This window comes from Myotis yumanensis, unplaced genomic scaffold (assembly GCF_028538775.1).
Source record: "Myotis yumanensis isolate MYYU_CA2020_CCGP unplaced genomic scaffold, mMyoYum1.0.hap1 SCAF_13, whole genome shotgun sequence".
NCBI lineage: Eukaryota > Metazoa > Chordata > Mammalia > Chiroptera > Vespertilionidae > Myotis > Myotis yumanensis.
The window spans coordinates 25,654,719-25,676,289 of record NW_027223764.1 but is presented as its reverse complement, the minus strand read 5'-3'; positions in this window follow the sequence as shown (position 1 = coordinate 25,676,289).

The following is a 21,571-nucleotide window of genomic DNA, read 5'->3' as shown; positions in this document are numbered from 1 at the left end:
GTTCTTCAAAAGCTCAACATAAAACTGCCATGTGACCGAGTGGTTCCACCCCTAGGTATATATCCAAAAGAATTGAAATCAGAACCTCAAACAGATACTTGTACACAAATTTTCATTGCAGCACTATTACAATAACCCAAAGGTGGAACCAATGGAAATCTCAAACACCATATAAATGGATGAAAAAAAGTATGGAATATACATACAATAGAATATTATTTAGCCATCAAAAGGAATGAAGTTCTTGTCCTGGCCAGGTGGCTCAGTTGGTTGGAGTGTTGTACCCTACACCCAATGGGTGCAGATTCCATCCACAGTCAGGGCATGTACAGGAGGCAACCAGTTGATGTTTCTCTCTCTCTTTACCTTCCTCTCTCTAAAAATCGATAAAAACATATCCTTAGGTGAGAATTTTTTTAAAAAGGAATGAAGTTCTGACACATGCTTCAACAAGGAAAATCCTAGAAAATATTATGCTGTGTGAAAAAAGCCAGACACAAAATAACATATTTTATGATTCCACTCATATGAGGTATCTAGAAGAGGCAAATCATAGAGATAGAAAGCAGATTAGTGGTTACCTGGGGCTGGAGAGGGGTTGAGGGAAGAGGAGAAATGTGAGTTATCACTCACTGGTCACAGAGTTTCTGTTTAAGGTAATGAAATTTAAGGATAGATAGATGGTAATAGTTGCCCAGCATTGTGAGTGTAATTAATGCCACTAAATTGAACACTTAAACATGGTTAAAACAGCAAATTTTATGATATAAATATAGCCATAATAAAAAGTGTTCCAATGATCTTTACTATAATTACTAACATTCCCTTAACTAACCTGCATCAGCTTCCTGCCACTCAAGTCTAGCTTTAGTTTTGTTTCTGTCATTGTTCTTTTACCCATAGAGTCTATCCAGAAGAGTTTCCCAGAACTCCAGAATTGTATATGTAGATCTCATAATTGTAGAATTGGGAAGACTTTTGAAGTTCTTCTTTTTTTTACCACTCCTTCCACATTTTTAAAAGTTTAGATCTCACACACAAAAATTAATCCACATAACTATTTTCAGCTGCTATCACAATGCCTGATATGCAGCCCTCAACAAATGTCAAAAATAAATGAAATGAAAAAAAGGAAGAAAGCAAAATTAAATACAGAAAGGTACATTTTAGTTCATTTTATTCCTCAATCTGTCCATTCATTCAAACAAAACTTCTTGCTGTTTGCTTGGTGTTATGGATACAAGTGCCAGTACGGTGGCCCTTATACCTGAGGAACGGAGTCTAGGGTGGGAGGCAGATATAGAAGAATATGGAATATTTGGCAGTGTGTACAGTCAGGGTAACATACCTGGTTAGAGGGAGAACCAGTCATGGTCTCTTGATTCCTATACCAGCTTTATTTCTGTGTCACTTGGTAGAAAATATTGAATATAAGCCCCACTGTGCCAATAACCTCTCTCCGTTAATGGCTGGAAGGAGGCCCAAAAGGGCCACTGTGGTCACTAACATTACAGAGATTTTTGAAATTGCATGACTTATAACTGCTTCATAGCTTAGGTGGTCAACCTTGTACCTGGCTATGGTAGGAATGGGAAGCCTTTGGGAGGTTATGTCAGGACACAGGGTGCTCAGCACATGTTATGGACTCCGTGTTCATCTTTCCCCAAACTCATAGTTGAAGCCCTAACTCCCGACGTCACAATATTTGGAGGTGGGATCTTTGGGAGGTTATTAGGTTTAGATGAGGTTATGATAACGGGGCGCCCAGGATGACATTAGAGATACTATAGGAAAGGGAAAAGAGACCAGCGCTCTCTTTCTCTCTGTCACATGAAGACACAATAAGAAGCAAGCTTAGAAGAGGGACCTCACTACGAACTGAATCAATCCTTGACCTTGGACTTCCCAGCCTCCAGAATTATAAAAAAATAAATAAATAAACGCCTGATGTGCACGTCACCCAGTCCATGGTATTTGTCACAGCAGACTGAGATAAGAGCATATACATTCAACAGCAGGCAGAAGAAGGTTTCTGGAGAGGTGGTGGGACTGGTTGTCTGTTCTGGGTTGATGTGGAGTCGGGGAGAGGTACTGGAGTGACTCTCACCTTGAAGTCAGTGCATGAGGTCAGAAGGCCAGCTTCATGCCCTGTGGTGGGAAGGGGCAGAGCAAGGTTGGGCCAGAGTAATATATGCAGTGTAGATATTCAAGATAGACTGCAGTTTGTAAGACAGGAATCAGGAATTTTAAGGTCCAAAGTAAAAAAAAAAAAAAAAAAGTGAGAGAAAAGGAGGAGGATCAAAACAAAACAAGGTATAGCCAGCAAAACAAGAAGTAGGTGACAAATTTTAGAGGTTGAACTTTTGCTGACACCTCCATAGGCTGAGCAGGGGCCGTTAAGGGGGCCAAGATAGAGTACACTGTTGTATAGCCATCTTCTCAACTTGATTTTACTCTCTTGGCTCTGCCACCGGACATGAATCTGACTCCCCTTTTTTTTTATTATGTTATTGCTTAAAGTATTACAAAGAGTACTACATATGTCTCCTTTTTTTCCCGCCCTTGACAATCTACTGGCCTCCCCTACCCCCCAGTGTCTTATGTCCATTGGTTATGCTTATATGCATGCATACAAGTCCTTCGGTTGATATCTTACCCTCCCCACCTGCCCCCCAACCCTCCCCGGCTTTCCCGCTATAGTTTGACAGTCTGTTCAAGGCTGCTCTGCCTCTGTATCTATTTTTGTTCATCAGTTTATAATGGTCTTTATTATCCATAAATGAGTGAGATCATGTGGTATTTTTCCTTCATTGACTGGCTTATTTCACTTAGCATAATGCTCTCCAGTTCCATCCATGCCGTTGCAAATGAACCTGACTCCCTTTATGAGGGCCATGGCGCTGGGTGTTTTTCAGACTGCCACAGTGGCCACCGGTCTGCTTCCTCAGGAATCTCAGAGGAAGGTTGTGAACATCATAGGGACACTTAGCCATAACCTGGATTCTGAAGAAGGAAGGAACCAAAGATACACCCATGAGTCATCCTTACCATCTGTAAGTGGAATATGATTAGAATTACTTTGTTCTTTTCCCCTCAATGGTCTATCTAGCTTGGTAAAGGCCAGACACCTCAGAAATATACACAAAGATCCTCCAATTCATCCAACTGTATAATTGGAAACATTTGTATTATCCTGAAAACCTGTAGCCAGATCAAAGCTGCTTATCACTTATTCATGAGCACTAACAGTCCTTTGAATGTCATTGAAATTGCTGAGTTTTAAAATTGACAAATGCTTGCAAGTTAAAATTGCAACCACACACACTGCTTGCAATTTTATGTTCTTTGCAAATTGTCATCATGTATATTTCTGGAAATCTGAAGGACCCCGGTTTAGCAGCTCATCCTTCTTTCTTTTATCCTCCTTAGTATTCCAACCTTGTTTCAAATCAGGCCCTATCTCCTAAAGAAAAGCTGCTGCAAAGAGATCACTCTGATTCAACTTTTTCCCCCTTCCATTTGTCTAATTCAGAGTATCAGAACTGTTTATATTGCATTGCAAGTAAGAGATTGCTCTTTCCAGATTCTCTAGTTTTGGTTGTTAAAAAAAAAGCCCCAATTGAGGAATTAAAAATAATACATTTGAGCATTGCTCCCTGCCTGGCTGTGATGGACCAGGTTCCCTTGAGTGAGGTGTGGTCATCTGTTGCTGCCAAATCAGCCCTGACTTCTGCCTGGAAATGCAAACAGTGCCTCTCCTGTGGCTCCTTGGCAGACAGCTCCTCATTTTCTCTTGGGACCTTCCCACCCGCAACCTCGCTTTCTTCCTCTCTTATGGTGAAATAAGGGAAATGCTCACTGTTCTCGAATTGAAATGTTCTCACAGAATCAGCTGGATGGATTTGGGTTTCTAGAAACCAAAGCCTGGGAGCAGATTTTTCTTTCTGCTTCCTGATTAGTTTTATCTATCACCAGATACATTGATTACGAAGCTGACCAACTGTTTGAATGGGAGCGGGGCGCAGAGAGAAAAAAGGAGAGTGCTTAGAAATAGAAGGTCCAGGAAATGAAGAAATGCTTCTTGGCAAAAAGGTGTCAGGAGCTCAGGATAGAGTATGTAGAGATTTACACCAAAAAGTAACCGGTATAGGGGATCGAAGTCAGAAGGTCACTTGCTATTTACTTCATTTTTGAGTCACCTGTTTAGTACTTCCTGCTCAGGGCAAGAACTGATCCCAGAGTATGAGCCCTGAGTTAAAAAATGGGCAAATATGACCGTAGTGGAAGAGAAAAGAAACATAGAACAGAGGAGTTCTTGACAGGTTATGACATTTCTGTACGTTTCAGCTGGTTGAGTATTAGAGTCATGCAATATTAAAGCTCAAAGAAGTCCTTAGAAGCAAGAAATACTAGTGATGACGGAGCATGACGGGTTAAGGCTGTGTGTTAAGTGCTTTATAGACACATAATCCTAAAAACCAATCCATGAAATTGGTATTATTATGCCCATCTAACAGACTCAAGAGAATTTATGTGTCCTGCCCAAAGGCATTCAGCTCAAGGGTATGCAGTAAATGCTCAAGGCAGAAATCAAACTTATATATGAAAGACTATGAAATCCTCAAAGCATGCGCTCTTGATTTCTACCATATTGCTCCCTTACAGTCTCAGCATGAATTTTCTGTCACTACCTAGAACCCACAACTGCAAAAGCATTCTAGCTGCAGTCTAACTGCTAAGGTTATATGAAAAGTCACATGCAACCACACAGTTTTAATTTAACATTCAACACATTTCTGGATGACATGAACTGTTATTTCCTCTTAGAACTATGGGCAAATCTTTCGATACCCAGTAAAATGTGTCTGTAATCTCCATGGATTCTGCTTATTTCTGGCCAGCAAGGCACAGCCCAAATCACACTGCTTTGGTTTCTAATTTAACGGAACATTAAGCATCCATTTCTGGTATCTAAATTATACAGTTTCTGTTATTTATAGAGTTTACATGCAAAATGGAAATAAAAATAGGAAATGGATGGGTGCCTGCTATCGAGTCTCATAAGTGATCCCATAATATTATTATGTCCACTAAGTAATGAGTGTTAAACAATTTACATTTTCAAAATTTTAAAATAAAGACTTAATTACTTCCTTCCGCTAACGAGCTTCCATTTTTTCTTCTGTATTCCAAACATGAGCTTCTGGAAATAGTCAGATCAGCTGTATTCCATATAATAGTCAGCCATCTCTTGTTCTCAATGGTGGTGGAATAGCAACTCTTTCATCCCTCCCTCTCTCCTTCTCCCCCTCCCTTCCTCTTTGCCTTTCTTCTTTCCTTCCAATAAATCAGTGCTGTGATTGAAAAACCAGAACTGGACGCTGCTAGCAGTGCACACACTCAGCAGGGCAGCACTTTGCAAGCCCGTCAAATGCAGTTTCAGGATTTCATGGACAAAAATAAATATACACAATCTGAATGCTGCTTTTTGCTATTCAAAATAGATAGTTGCTTATTTTTATTGATTTATAAGCACATGGAAAACAGGTACTTGGTAAGGGTTTGAGTACCTAGGGTATGGATCTCCACGTAGACAAAACAGTCTGACATCTGATTTCACTAATTGCTTATTCAAAAGCAGTTAGGAGTCACAGACTCTTTCTCCGCTTCCATAACTCCCATTAGGTCAGGCAATTTTCCATAAGGTCCCCGTCCCCTCTTGCCATGTAGCTGCAGCCCTATATCCCATGCAGGCATGTTCCTTTCTGTATCAGCTTATCCCACAGGTTACCACTCACATTCCTTTCAATTCCCAAAGTACCACATGGCTTTTCCTGAAGTTTTGGGGCATCAGTTGATTTACATAAAAAACCCAAGTCATTGGAAGAAGATTAAACACCTAGAGTCCCTTCACTGTCCCTCTCACTAAAGACCTAGTCCAGGCTGCCACTCCAAGGGAACCTTGGCTGACTGATACGTTGTTTTGCTTCTTCTCCCTATACCTGCCCTTATCTCCTCACATTACCGCCTCACACACTCAGGCTTTCCAAGGAGACTTAGCATTTTCCCTGCTATATTCTGCAGAGCAATCTAATTCTCTCTGCCTCACTCTCTACCCATCCTGACTAGGTCATGAGGACTTTTGTTTTAGAACCAAAGGTTGTTATGCTAAACAAACACGGTTTTTGAAGTTAGGAATTCTGCAGCTAGAATTAACTGTGTGTTACGTTGGCCATTTTCCTCCTCCTGGTCTCACATTCCTGACAGCATTTTAAACCCCATAACATCACTATAAGTTAGGCCTCCTACGTTATCCCCATTGTATGGACAAAAGACCTGAGTCACAGAGTTTCAGTGACTTGAAGTTGAAAAATTACAGGTCAGAGCTAGAATACAGACCCTCTGATGCCAAGTCCTCTGCTTGTATCTTACTCATGGTGGTCTACAGATGGTCACAGTTTTAGCAAATGTCTGCAAGGAGTGTGACCAGTTGAGTGCTGTAAACAGTTGGGTGGTTAATTTTATGTGTCCACTTGACCAGGGTAAGGGATCACCAGATGGCCAGTAAAAAGTTGTTTTGGAGGGGTATCTGTGGTGGTGTCTCCAAAAGAGATTAACATTTGAATCAGCAGACTGAGTAAAGAAAGTCACCCTCACCAATGGGGTGGGTAACACCCAATCCACTGAGGACTAGAACAAAAATGTGGAGGAAGGTCAAATTCTGCCTCTTTGCTTGAGCTGAGACATCCATCTCCTTTCTATCCTCAGTCATCAGTGTTACTGACTCTCAGGCCTTTGAATTTGAACTGAATGACACCATCAGCTTTCCTGGTTCTCTAGCTTGCAGATGGCAGATTGTGAGACTTCTAGGTCTCCATAACCATGTGAGCTAATTTCTATAATATCTATCTATCTATCTATCTATCTATCATCTACCTACCTACCTACCTACCTGGTCTCCCATTGGTCCTGTTTCTATGGAGAACCCTAACTAATACAGGTGCTATTGGATCAAAGCATTGTGATGAACATAACATCTTAGATATGATGGGCTCATATCTAAGAAATGCAATGTATTGTCTAATAAAGGGTGGCATTAAACTATTCTCATAATTGGGAAAAATGTGTCCTCCCCTTACCTAGGAGAGGAAAAAGAAAGAAAGAAGGAGAAAGAAAGTTTCACATCATTAATAAGCTTATAGGTTTGGAATCAGAAGTCTTAATATCAGCTTAGCTCTGCCACTAACCACTCAGCATCCAGACCTTGGACTAGGCTATCAGTCATTTCTTAGCAGGAGACAGATGTTCAAAGTGATGGGAGAGAGTTTCAGAAAGAGATAACTTACAAAGATGTAGGAGGTTCAGGAAAATCAACAAGTAATATAAAAACCCTGAAATTAGTAATGTAGGGAAATTGCTACAACTCCTAGAACAATGGGCGGGGACCGTTTACAAGAATTCCATGAGACCTGCCAAGAAAGTATCAGAGGAATAAATGCTCTAAACCTCACTTTCTTCACACCCTCTGTTCTCCTGCCAGCGCCTCAGTCTGGCTGAAGCCAGATGAAAGTCAGAAGACACAGGGGCCCATTGAGGTGGCCCACAGGCATCAGCCTTCCGAGGCACAGGGCAGGATGGAGAAGGGTGGAGAGCAGATCTGGAGGGACAAACAAAGAAACAAAATTCCACATAATCATTATTAGTAACAATCTCCTTGTATGAAACAGAGAACCAAAGTGCCTATCTGGGAGTTTTCTTTTCTGTTTTGTTTTGCTTTTGATAATTGAATGAGAGAAAATGACTGCATGGGGCCTAGGAAACCTCTCGGCGCACATTATGTGCAAAGTCGCGCTCTGCCAAGGGAGGAAACTGGCACTAATACGAAAATGTCTTGCATCCATCTGGTCCCATCACGTCTATGGTCCTTTAAGTCAGTCTGTCCACATATTGCACAGTCTCTGTGGGTGAGGTCAGGGACTGGGGAGCCAGGCCACCGAAAAGCCTGCAGAATGGTAGCAGGGCAGAGCCATCCTTTATTACACTGATAGTTCTTAGTGCCTAGGAAACGATGAAATGCTGCTTTGGGAGCAATGACTATAGCGTATAGTCACAAGTGTGAGTTTGATTCCTTTATCAGAGCTTCTAATATGAAAAAGTAGTGTGTGTGTTTTTTTAATCACATCAAGTAAAATTGAGGCACTTGAGCCATATTGTGTCTGGAAAGGAATACTCTTGTCCTATCCTTACCAGGCCATGAGGACCAATAGCAAAGGGATTAATCAATATTTTGACAGCTGGAGGCACTGATTGCTTTTGGTTTCCCCCATATGGGAACATATTTTCAGCTTAAAAGGAAGGAGTTCTCCGAGGTTTTCAATTTCTTTCTCTTGGATTTGTTATGACAAAGGATTTGTGACATAATGTTATAACTGTAGGTCTGTGGAACATTCAGAATAACTCATATAACTCCCTCAGTTATATACCAGAGCCCCAGGATGACAAGATTGACATGATCACTGTGCGCATTTAATAATAAAGGGGAAATTTAACAAACAGAGGAGAGAAGAGAAGAGAGAGTGCTGGGGAGTGCAGAAATAAGACATTAATACTTTAAATAAACATTTAGGATTGATGCTTCCAAACTTAAAGGTTCATGTTATAAAAAAAAAGAGCACAGTGATTGAGGCCTGTCCAAGAAATTATCTAGCAAAATAATTACTATTCATCTACTAACTCACTCATTCAACAGATATGCACTGAGCAACTACTATGTGTCAGGAACTGTTCTAGGTGCCCAGGGCACAGAATGAGACAGACAAAATAAATGCTCTCATGGAGTCTAGGGAGCAAGTGACATTTGACATTGGAAAAGGTAGGCAGGAGCCACGCTACAGAGGCCTTAGAGGTTTGGGTAAATGTTTGTATTTTACTCTATGTCTAGTAATGTAGCATCAAGAATGCATTCGTGTAAAAACGATAAGAGTAATGTAACTGACATGAAAAAGGGGGGAAGATGTATTATCTCAGGTAAATGCCACCAGTAGGTGAGCCCCAGACATGGTTTACTTAGAACTTCAATAGTGCCCTCAGGTCTGTTTTGTCACCCCTAGTGTGTTGCCTGTGTCTTTATGGTTGCAAGATGGCTCCCTGCTTTATATTCTGCAATTTGCAGCTATGAAGAAGTCTGTTGAAATAAGAGTTTATTCATGAGGAGATTTTCATAGCAATAACTGAAATAAGTCAAATAATAATGGATTAAAAAGATAGAAACTTCTTTTTGTGTGAGGAAATCTGGAGTTAGGGTTGATATGCTGTCTCCATGGGATTATCAGACTCAGTTTTCTTTCAGCTCTCTCCTGCCATCACCCCTAGGTGAGAACCTGTCCTCAGAGATGAATATGGTTGCTGGGGCCCCAGCTATTTTATCCACACTCTCAGCAGCAAAATGCAATAAGGAAGAAAATAGGTATATCCTCGTCTTTTAAGTGGAGTTTCCAGAGTGCGCTCACCTCTCACTGGGTCGAACCTAATCATAATGCCACTCTTAACAGCAAAGAAACCTGTGAAATGTGGTCTTCTAGCAATCTGATAGCACGACAGCAACACTAAATACACTAGACATTTCTTCATAAAGAATAAGAGGAAGGCCTGGGGAGGGGACAGGAGCAGGGTGGAGGGGTCAATGGGGTAAAAAGGGGGCATCTGTAATCCTTTCAATAATAAAGATAAATTTTAAAAAATGAACGAGGGGAAATAAATACTGGGGAGAAACAGGAAGTCTCTGGCACAAAGAAGCATGTCTTTTCCATATGCCTCGACTTGAGAGTAAGGAAAGCATCTTTATGGATAGCTTAGTTATATAAGTTTTGAAGTTAGAGAACATTTTGGAATCAGAAAGTTGGTTTTTCATCCCAGCTTTGCTATGTGTAAGCTTTGTAAATTTATGCAAGATGCTTTACTTCTCTGAGGTTCAATTTGCTAATATGTAAAATGGGGATTCCAGGTTCATAAGGTTGTTGGGAGTATTAAATAAAATCATGCATTGTAACGAACGGTAATAATAATAATAATAATAACAACAACAACAAATGATTTCAAAGTGGAACTGCATTTCACTGTGGGGATTATCCTAGTGGCTAATAGAGTCTGGCACTGATCTGATCTTTATTTGAAGAATCCACGCTCCTGGAAGGACTGTTACCAGGGGGTGCAGAGGGGCCTTGCACTACCAGGTCCTCTGCAGGCCATGTGCATGCGCCTCAGAACCTGGCCCGTGCATAGAGCACAGGTCCTTTCCCCTGTAACAATCATCAGTTTTATCAATTGCTACCTTCCATCAGGGAGGACTCCAGGACATTTAAAAATAGTCTTCAGTAGAGACTCAGCTGCAAAATATAAATTTTCATAACATATGGTTCAGAGTACAATAATGGTCAAGTTCCAAAAAGGAGATTAAAATCTTAAAGGACTAAAAATACTTTCTTTAAACAACCTTTTTCAGTACAGCTGCTTCTTTGTTAAACCAGCTGCTAGTAACCCCCAAGGGTTCTTCTGGCAAGGGTGTCTTTTCTTTTCTTTTCTTTTTTATTGGTTTAATGCTTATAGCTCAAACTGCATTGTGTTTGTAATGGTTTTACATTTCTGCCTCTGAAAGACAAAGTAAGAAAAAGGGGCAATGAAAAAATAGAAGGTTGGAGGGAGATTTATAGAGTTGTGTATGTCCTAGTCAAAGTATGGTGGGAGGGAGGGGGAGCTTGCAATATAGCAAAGAAAATTAGGGTGTGAAAAATAGGTATTTCCTGATAAAGAATAGCTTCAGCTCTAGCAAACTGGAATGTGCTCAACCTTCAGAATATTAAATCATGTATACACCGTATTGGCCAGAATACAGGAAAGCAGTTGGGTGTGGTATTTAAGATAGAAGACAGAGTACAATGAATGGGGGAAACCTCGGCTGGCTCCCCCTCTTATCAGCAGTGGGACCTTAGCCTCAGGAAACTTAATGTCTTTGAGCCTTGGTACCTTCATTTCTAGAACAGAAATAGCAATAGTAATGGCTACGCCATGAGATGACTGTCAGGGTTAATAGCAATGTGTCTAAAACATTTAGGACACTACCAGGCACATACAAGAGCACATGATACATTTAATGATTATTTAAACAATTTACAATTTCTGAAAAAGTTCATACTTGTCAAGAAAAAAACAGTAGGTACAAAATAGATAAAAATAAAAATATTCTCTTTTAGATAGGCTCTGTGAGAAAAAAGAAAGTCTTGTAATTTTACTCCTGTCCTCAAATGGGTCAACTTTTCTTTCTGATAGTCAAAACACATTGCCCAATATTATTCAGCTTTAAAAAAGGACATTCTGTCATATGCTGCAACATGGATGAACTTTCAGGACATTATATTAAGTGAAATAAGCCAATCACAAAAAGACAAATGCTACATGGTTCTACTTATATGAGGTATCTAAAATAATCAAACTCATGGAAGCATAAAATAGAAGGATGTTTTCTAAGGGCTGGGGCGGGGGGGGCGGGGGGAGAAGGAAATGGAGAGTTGTTCAATGAGTGTAGACTTGCAGACATGCAAGATGAAAAGGTTCCAGAAATCTATTCTACAACAGTGTGCATATAATTAAAGACACTAAAATGTACATTAAAATTGTTAAGAAGACAATGTATGCTATATGTTTTTCACTGCAATTTTATAAAAAAGGAAATTCTAGACACATACTACACCATAGATGAACCTTTAGGACATTATGCTAAGTGAAATGAGGGTTACAAAGGGGCACATATTGTATGATTTCATTTAGATGAGGCACTTAGAGTAGTTAAATTCATAGAGACAGAAAGAATGGTAGTTGCCAGCAGGTAGAGGGTGGGAGGAATGAAGAATTATTGTTTAACGAGTATCGAGTTTTAGTTCGGGAAGATGAAAAAGTTCTGGAGATAAGGATGGTGAAGGTTGCACAGTGTGAATAAACTTAATGCCACTGAACTGTGCACTTTAAAAATGGTTAAAATGGTAAATTTCATATTATGCATTCTTTATCACAATAAACACACACACACACACACACTCAGACTGCCTTTTCTGGAATGGAGTTTATAAGCACACCTTCACAATTGAATTGATCTGGTGGTAGTATGGCCAACTGAGTGCTCACAGATGTTGTATTCAAGGGCTCGAAAGAATGGGGCCTCCCTTGCCTATGCAATGCATGGCACTCTGTGCTGTGAGAAAAATGAGGTTTGCTTAGAGAAAACCTTCAAAGGAGAGCTCCTTGCCTGATCTGCCTTCTATAAGAACAAGAATCAGATATTCTTTCTTCTAGAAAAATACCTAATGTGAATTCTTAAACTCGACTTCAAGAAGATGGCAAAAGAAGATCTTATCCAGACTTCATTCTTCTTTTTTCAGACTGTGCCATATTTTTTGTTCTGTGAAATCTGAATAGGGGGGCCACTTACTGCTTTAGGGCAATTATTTATGAATTTTTCAACTTATGTAGGCACTTGATTAAAGTCAAGTCATTTTGTCCTGAGTCTTCTTGAATTAACTAGAGGCCTGATGCACAAAATTTGTGCAAGGGGCTCAGCCCTCGCAGCCCTGGCTTCGTCCAGAAGGTCATTCGGCTGTCCAGTCTAATTAGCATATTACACTTTTATTATTATAGATTTCTAGAGAAGGCTTTGCTTTCTCCAAGATAATCAATACTGTGCTGACTATCCAAATTCTTTGCACTCCTACTTTTCTTTCGTGATCACCAAATTCTTCACTCTATAAATGGAAGATGAATTTTAAACTGATATTAATGGAAAAGGTCCCTACTTACTCAGATCAGAAGCTAGAAACAAGTACTCAGCATTGTAGAGACACTTCCTGTGCAAGACCTTCATGTATACCCTAATTCCCCCACAAGCAACAGTAATAATTCAAACATTATAGTTTAATCTCTCTATGTACAATGTTTTGATTTTATAAGGTAAAAATATTTTGAAATGGAAGTTCATGAAAGGTAAAGAAGCTCTTTAAGTGTTTGCTTATAAGAAAAGTTTTTTAAAAGTTTAAAAAACTATGAAGTACTCAGAATGATAAGTACAAAGAGTATCTTTTAAAATCATAAGGAAGCTCACAAGAAAGTAAGGAAAACCCTCTAAGGGCCACAAAATAAGAGAAAGAAGAGTGTTGACATTTGCACCCTCCATAACAAGTGTCTGCGTTTCAGCAACCACACAAGTATACGAAATAAGGTATTGGGCTTGTGTAAAGTAGGAAAATTGTTACTGAGACTCTTGAATAAAGCTGAGACTCTTGAAGGACTAAGCCCTTAGTGAAAAGAAGAATAAAAATTAAAAGAAATGACCTCCCTATGTATTGCAAGGGAGATAACGTAAAACTCTTCTATTTCACCATTGGCTTTGATAGGAATTTTTTTCTTATAACCATAGCTTTTTCTTGTGTGGATCTAACTAATATTTTTAGTACATACATACAACAAGTGCAAAATAGGCACATTCTTTTCTATGCATATGGTAATTTCAACAAGATTGGATGGGTCATAAAAAACTCAATAATTTGTATTAAAATAACATTTTACACAGTATATCTCTTATGATAAGGAAATTAAATTAGACACCAATAATAAGATATCTAGAAACTTTAATAATTTTCTTGGCTTACTTCTGGTTACTAATTTGAATCACATGGAGACTATTAGTTATCTATTGCTGTATAACAAGTTACTACCATTAAAAAGCAAACATTTGTTTTCTCATACAATTTCTAAGGGGCTAAGAGCAGTTTGGCTGGGTGATCCTGGTTCAGGGTCTCTCATGATGTTACTGTCAAGATGTAGACCCGGAATGCAGTCCAAAGGATTGATTGGCCTGAAGAACTGGCTTGCAAATTCACTCACATGGCCTCAGTTCCTTGCCAAAAGGGCCTTTCCATTGAGCTGCTATTGACATGTCAGTTGGTTTCACCAGAGTAAAAGATCTGAGAGATAGGACAGTTGAGTAGGAAACTATAGTGTCTTAGTAATTATATAATCACTTCTGCACTATTTTATTGGTCACATGGAACAGCCCTTGACACAATGTGAGAGTGGGAGAGCCATGTAAGATGCAAGGACCAGTACGTGGAGTTCATTGGGAGTCATCTTGGAGGCTGGCTACTATGGAGAGTTTGAAAAAAATACTCAAGCCATGCCCTGACCTGGTGGCTCAGTTGGTTGGAGCATCATCCCAAACACCAAAAGGTTGCAGGTTTGATTCCTGATCGAGGCACATAACCTAAATTGTGGGTTTAATCCCCAGTCGGGGCACATACTGGAGGACACCAATCGATGTTTCTCTCTCATATTGCTCGTTGTCTCTTTCTCTTCCTCTCTCTAAAATCAGTAAGAATATATCCTCAGGTGAGAATTTAAAAAAAATACTCTAGTCCTGGTCAAACTTCAGACAAATTAACTTAGAATCTCTAGAGATTAGGCAGCAGTTTTTTTGTTTGTTTGTTTGTTTGTTTTTTAAAACCCCCAAGTTCCCAAAATGATCCTCAGTGTTCAAGGTTGAAAAATATTATAGTAGGGGAAGTCCACTCTAAATCATCAAGAAATATCTGAGTGTCAAGATCTGGGCAAAGTAAATAAAACTCCAATCCCAAAAGGCAGAAAAGGAGTCATAAAAGGGACATAGATTTAGAAATTAATTAATCAAACTTGAATTCAATCAACAGGTCAAGATTTTCAAAGACATATCCACAGAAATTTTCATAACAGCACTGAAAATGTACAGATTTCGCTAGTACTTTTAAAGCTCCCCAGATGATTCCAATGAGCAGCCAAATTTGAGAATCAAATCTTTACATGATACTTGCCACTGGGGTCCCACTTTCTTTTCACCTGTGTTATTGAGGGAGTTCTCAGGCACACTCAGTCTTCCTGAAAAGATGGTTTCCTTAACTGGCCGTCTTGAAAAATATTAGCACTGGCGTTGGAAGAAGACTCCTTCAGCACAAGTGAGAAGAGGCTGTAATTTGCATGTTCCAGGGCAGCTTTTCAAAGCTGTACACAAGGTTTTCATGACTCTCACACTCAAGGTAGATAGGAGGCCCGTACTACTTCCTTTCCATTTCATGCTTGTCTTGGAAAATACTTCCCTTAAACCCAGACCTCAAAAGCATAAGCAGATGGTGGAGAGTATTCTCAATTGCAAGACCTTCCTTATACTGAAGAGTTCAGCCAGCCCCCCTTTTAGGTGTCTCTGTATTTGGAAGGTACGTAGAATGTGAACATCATTTTCAAGAATAAATGATCAATTTTGTGAACAGGAAGATGTTTTAAGAAATATCCCTTTGTTTTTCTTTCAGATGAACTAGAAAACACACTCAAAGAAAAAAAACACACGTTGGTGTGTGTCACTTTTCCTCTAATATTTGTGACTTACATATGTAGGCAAAGAAATAGACACAGATTACAGAGGGTTAAGTACTGCAGAGGGGGACAGAATTTATATTCGGGAAAGCACAGGAAACCTAGGTTTGGCCGTGGCTTTTTGATCATTCCCTGTGTAAAAACAAATGACGCTTTATCTAAATCTCTCTGGAACTCCAATTTCCAACGACGACAAAAAGTCGAACTTCCTCATTTCTAAAGTGTCTTGTATCTCTAATATTTATAGCCTGTGATTGAAATGTGCTGCTCCTTGAAGCCTGGGGGTAATTTTACAGTGTGAGGTTCAACTTCAGGAGAGAAACCTTCACAAATGAAACACCTGAAACCGTAGGAAGCTCTTTTCTGGATGGAGCTTTGACCCAGTGCGCCTTTCTGGGCTGCAGATGGTGAAGTGGGCTGTCTGCATCTTAAAAAGCACAGCGTTTTTAGTAAGATTTACTGGAACACAACTGCCTCCTAGAAGCTGGCTGAAATGTGACTGATAAGAAATTCAAGTATTCTCTAAACAAACCCAGCGTATAAAAATTTGAATTTATTTTTAAAGGAAAAAAAAAAAAGAACAGGAGTGATGATTTGCATCCCAAAAGGATTGGGTGTTCAAGTGAAATAATTCTTTTAAGCAATGTTAATAACATTGAGTCATTTGCTTTTTAAAAATCTTATGTATGATTTTATACAATTCTTAAATTATGACTATTTCTTATGAGAAATGAGGTATGTCTATATTTCTAAGGTATTTATGAGTCCAGCTGTGGATTTGCACCTTCTTTTAGGGTTTCAGAGTTCCAAGGAAGCCAATACCTTGTATTTGGATATGGCTCTTCCTGCTCAGAAGACTCGATTTGTCAAAGGGTTTGCTGATGGTCTAAAGAAAATTTTAGTTCCAGTCTACAGTTTAGATGCATCAAACACCTTAGTATGCTAGTACAGTTGACCCTTTAACAATGCAGGGGTTGGGGTACCAACCCCTAATGCAGTCAAAAATCTGCAAATAACTTTTGACTTGCCCAAAATCTAATTACTAACAGCCCCCTGTTGACCAGAAACTTTACCAAAAAATGAAAATAGTTGGTTAATACATATTTTGTATGTCATATGTATTATATATGGTATTTTCACCATTAAGTAAGCTAGAAAATCTAAAATGCTATTAAAATTATAAGGAAGAGGAAATACATTGACAGTACTGTACATATTTACTGGAAAAAAAAATCTATGAGCAGACCGCCATAGTTCAACCCATGTTGTTCAAGGGTCAGCTGTATTTACAAAGATTAACACTTTGATTCTCCAAACTAAGATGTCAGAGATCTGTTATTGGAAGAAAAAAAAAATTGGGACCCAAGCTATTGGATACACATTTTTTCCAGTTTACAGGAGGCTCACAATAGATTTTATTTCTTCCCAGGCCCATGAATTAGAAAAAGATGGTTTAGCTGTCTGCCTGAATCATTTTGAAATGTCCAGAGACTGGTTAAAGCATAAATCCACACCCTGACTTCTTCCTTCATCGATGGAAGTTGCTGTTTTCCTAAAGCTATTATCTTGTAATTTACAGCCTAAGCCCTGACCGAGTGTGGACTATAGACATGTGATGTGGGATTTTTAAGGTGACAAGAGATAATAAGCCCTTCTCCAAAATAAAAAGCCTGTATAAGGCCATTGGGAAAATTGTCACATTTGTTGGAAAATGAAGGAGACCAGGAGAAAGAATGTTCCAGGTTACCTGAAGCTAACACCTTAAAGTGATAATTTTCCCTCTAAACCAGCGGTTCTCAACCTGAGGGTCGAGACCCCTTTGGCGGTTGAACAACCCTTTCACAGGGGTTGCCTAAGACCATCCTGAATATCAGATATTTACATGACGATTCATAACAGTAGCAACATTACAGTTATGAAGTAGCAACGAAAATAATTTTATGGTTGGGTCACAAGATGAGGAACTGTATTTAAAGGGCCAGAAGGTTGAGAACCACTGCTGAGTCTAAACCTTAGCTCTCCCTTATAAGTTTCTTAAAATTATACATTTTTCTACCCTTTAAAAAAGAGAACAATTTAGTTTAGCTTTTTCTTATACCTCCAGGACATGGATACATATGAAAATGAAATTTCTCTTCAGTGATCACATTGTTTCTCACTTTTCCTTGTTCTCTTTATCCTTCTTTAATTTCATGCTGGCATTTATGCTTCTCTCAGTTTATCCATCTCTAACTGTGTTCTCCACTATTTTTCTTACAGTTTACTTTTTCTAGTAGGATACCGAAAAACAAACCAACTCAGGAAATATAATTTGGTGGGGAAAAGAGTAGGGCTACACTTTTATTAAAAAAAAACAAACAAAAACCACTGATTTATATGTTTATATAGGGAAGGAAATATAGCTTACTGTTAGCAGTAGTCTTCTCTGGATTGTTAGAATAATTTTAGTTTTAGTATTTTTCTCTCATTTCTGTAATGACCATGTGTTTATTTTATAATTAATAAACACAAATGTTTTTATTTATATATACTTGATTGGTTTTGAATCAAAAACTAATATACTTTTTTGGGTTTGAATCTAAGCTCTGCCAATCCAAGGTAGAAATTACCTTGCTTACATCACCACTAAGTGACCTGGGTTAAAACACCTCCCTGAATATCAATTTCTTCATTTGTAAAATGCCTCCTTCATAAAACTGGGAGAATTAAATGAAAGGAACTAAGTGGAGTGCCTGGCACATGGAGAGTGCTTACAAAAATATCAGTCCTATTTTTAAGAATTTTATGGTAATTGAGGAAAACGACTTAAGAGACCAAAATACCCAGGTTTAAAATAAAGACTTTGTGAAAAATGACAATTATTTTGGTACTTGGAGTTGATTTCTCCCAATGTTTGTGTTTTATACTGTGTCCCAGAAAGCTCAACTTATTGCTGCTGGAGGAATAACGAGTGGGAATCCTCCATTGTTCATTGGAGTGGGGTTCTTGGGGCGCCACTGAAATAAGAATTTTCAGAAGCCCCCATGAAGAATGATGAGTAGTAGAAGATTTTGTTGGTGTGGAGTTACATTCCTCAGTTTCCAATTCCCATTTCCCCCAAGCCAGTCCTGAAAGAGGGGGATCTGAGGGTTCAGCAGAGCCAAAAACAAGGCCTGTGTCCAGAGCTTCCATTCCAGGTTGCAGTCAGGTGTGGTTCAGTATTCAAGCCAGGTTCAAGTACATTAGTCTATTGTGTAGAGTCCAATATGATCGTACATCACATGGGCACAGGGCTAACACATCCCCCTGCCTCAGGAGAGCCAGCAACCCAGTGCACCAGAGGGAGAAGGGAGGAGAGGGAGCTTCGTTTGGAAGTTTATATATTCAGGTTTCTGGAGCTTGCAGTGGCCAGGCCCATCCTGGCCACTAATTTGTTCCCAGGTATGAGTGGCGGACTGGTAGGCACCTCTCCATGTCACTCAGACCTTACTAGACGTGCATCTAAACTGCCTTTGTCTAGTCCCTTCCCCCAACTGATCAGTGGGCAATGGACTTGGAAAATGTTAAATATAGCTTTCGGGCAAAGCTGTATAAATGGCATGCCTATATCTAGTCTTCCCTTTCCTCCTTTCCTGTTAAGAAATAACCAGGTTATTACAACGGCATCATTATGAATAAGTGGGTATACTGTACCCCACTGAGTTGTAATATTTTAGAGTTAGGAGGGGACTTCAGAAACCACTGGGCCTCAAACTTTTGTTTTACAGTTGAAAAGACTGGGAAGAGGATTTATTGAGTCTTATTGTAACTGTGTCTTTAAAGTGCTAAGAGGGGGATCATCTCTTAGCTTTTAGCAGTGGGCTTGGGGTTGTTTGTACTCCCCTTAATAGGATTTCTGGGCCCTTGGGTCTCAGGCTAGTGGTTGGAATGGAGACAGTTGGGGAGAGAAAGGCCGGAAGAAAGGAAAGAAGTGCTCTGGGAAGGATATGCTGAGGCATCAACCCAGCAGCAAGTCCATAGTGATAACGTTTATCTTTAACTCTGGCTAAAAAACACCCTGGCAGAGACGAAAGCTCTTCCATGCCATTTTATAAACTGTGGGACTAGGCAAAGCAGTTATTTCCTCACTTATTGCAGAATTCCACACGCTGCATTGGAAAAGGGGCAAGACTGGGGGAAGAGGGTGATTTAACAGGAACCTTTGCATTGTGTCCTTTTAAGATTGATGGGAAAAGCTGAGAGGGGTGTGCTAGTTAGAAGAATTTCTATGTAATCTTTTGTTCTTTAACAGAAAAACCCTCTTGCTCTTAATTTGAGTAATAAAGCTCAAGGAAATACTCGTATTTCTTAGGCTAATATTAGACTCCCCCACCTCCTGGCTAACCGTTCTCATAAATATGCTAATTTGGTGGTAGGGGCCTGGGGAGTGAGAGAGTTAGGCTTGTGAAGAAGTGTTAATTATTCCTTCAACAAGACTCTAACTCTTGGGAAACAGCTCTCCTTTCGATCGAACCGCTTCTGTCTGCTGCTGTTATCTGAAAGCAGCCACCTGGTTTCAGGTCAGAGGAGGGGAAAGAGTTTAATTAAGTTTTCCTAATATTGATTTAATTTTGAAAGACTTAAAAAAAATACAAACACAAGAGTTGTGCCTATGATTTACCTGTTTCACTCTCTCACATCCCATACTACCCACCCTCTCTTCCAGATGTTTTTGCTAGGTTTTCACTTTCTGAATTTCAGCTTGACATTTTTCTCCACCTAAAATTGTCTTGTAACAGGTGTATAAAAATCACGAAGGAAGATTCTGTTCCAGAGGCCTCGATACAAGAGGCTCAATGGGCACACATAAACCAGTGGAGAACTCAGTATGACACTGAAGTAGCTAATTAATTTAAAGACAAAGAGTTAATAGAGATGGTGATTCTGTTAGCACAGGCAGCTAGTTAGTTATTAACCAAGGAAGGGAGCAAATGAAACCAGACATTAAGCCTGGCTAACTAGGAAGCTGCTTCACGGGCCCCCCAGGGGACAGTCATGGCCTCCACACCAAAGGGACTTAGTCTCAGAGTGCTGGCAGGAAGAACTGGCTTTTCAATCTCCCCTGGAGACAGGGAGGTTACTGTCTGTTAGCCAGGATTGCCAGGCAGAGGGAGAAACAGTAAAAGGGAAATTTCTTTGCTGGAATTGCACTAGGAGCCAAAATGGCAACATAAAGGGGAGGAAATCTGAGGAAAGGATTGAAGAGAATAAGGGCATGGAACCCTGGAGCATCCAGGAAAGAGATTGGATAGTGGGAAAGCCCAGCACACATCCACAAAGAATGAGAAGGACGATTGATTAGTTTGAAAGAAATCTTAGGGAAAGCTTAACAAAGGCCCGAGGCTCGTTCATTCCTGTGCATTCTCTCTTGTAGCAGCTGTGGGGCCTGGCAGCAGCACAGGTCAAGTGCAGACCCAAGTGCAGTGCTGGTCACAGCTTGGGCACCACTGGGCCTTGGTTCTGCATCTCTGGGTCTTGGCCCTTGTATGCTTAATCCTTTCACATTTTTAACCATATATATATATATCTTACCTAATAATAGACAAACATGGTAATTGACCATACCTTCGCTACGCCTCCCATTGACTAATCAGCGAGATATGCAAATTAACTGCCAACAAAGATGGTGGCTGGCAGCCACGGAGCTGGAATGAGTAGGAGGCTTGCTTGCTCCAGTGATGGAGGAAGCCAAGGTTCCCCGCCTGCCATGGCCTGGCTCTGAGCTCCACTCAAAGCAACAAAGTTTCAATTGTAGAAAATAAATAAACCCCAGATACCTGCTTTCAGCTGGCCGTGCCATGGAGCTGGAGCCTTGGGTTGCCCCTGGCGATGGAGGAAGCCAAGCCCTGGCCGACTCTGAGCTCCACTCCAGGCTACAAAGTTTCAATTATAGAAGGTAAATAAATCTCAGAAAAAGGAAAAAGAAAAAAAAGAGAGGCTGGGAGCTTCTGTCACTGGGGAGGCTTGGCCAGCCTGAAAACGGCCCTCAGCCCTTCACCCAGACTGGCCAGGCACCCCAGTGGGGACCCCCCCACCCTAAAGGTGGTGTGGCCAGCCTGAAAACAGCCATCAGCCCCTCACCCAGGCTGGCCAGGCACCCCAGTGGCAC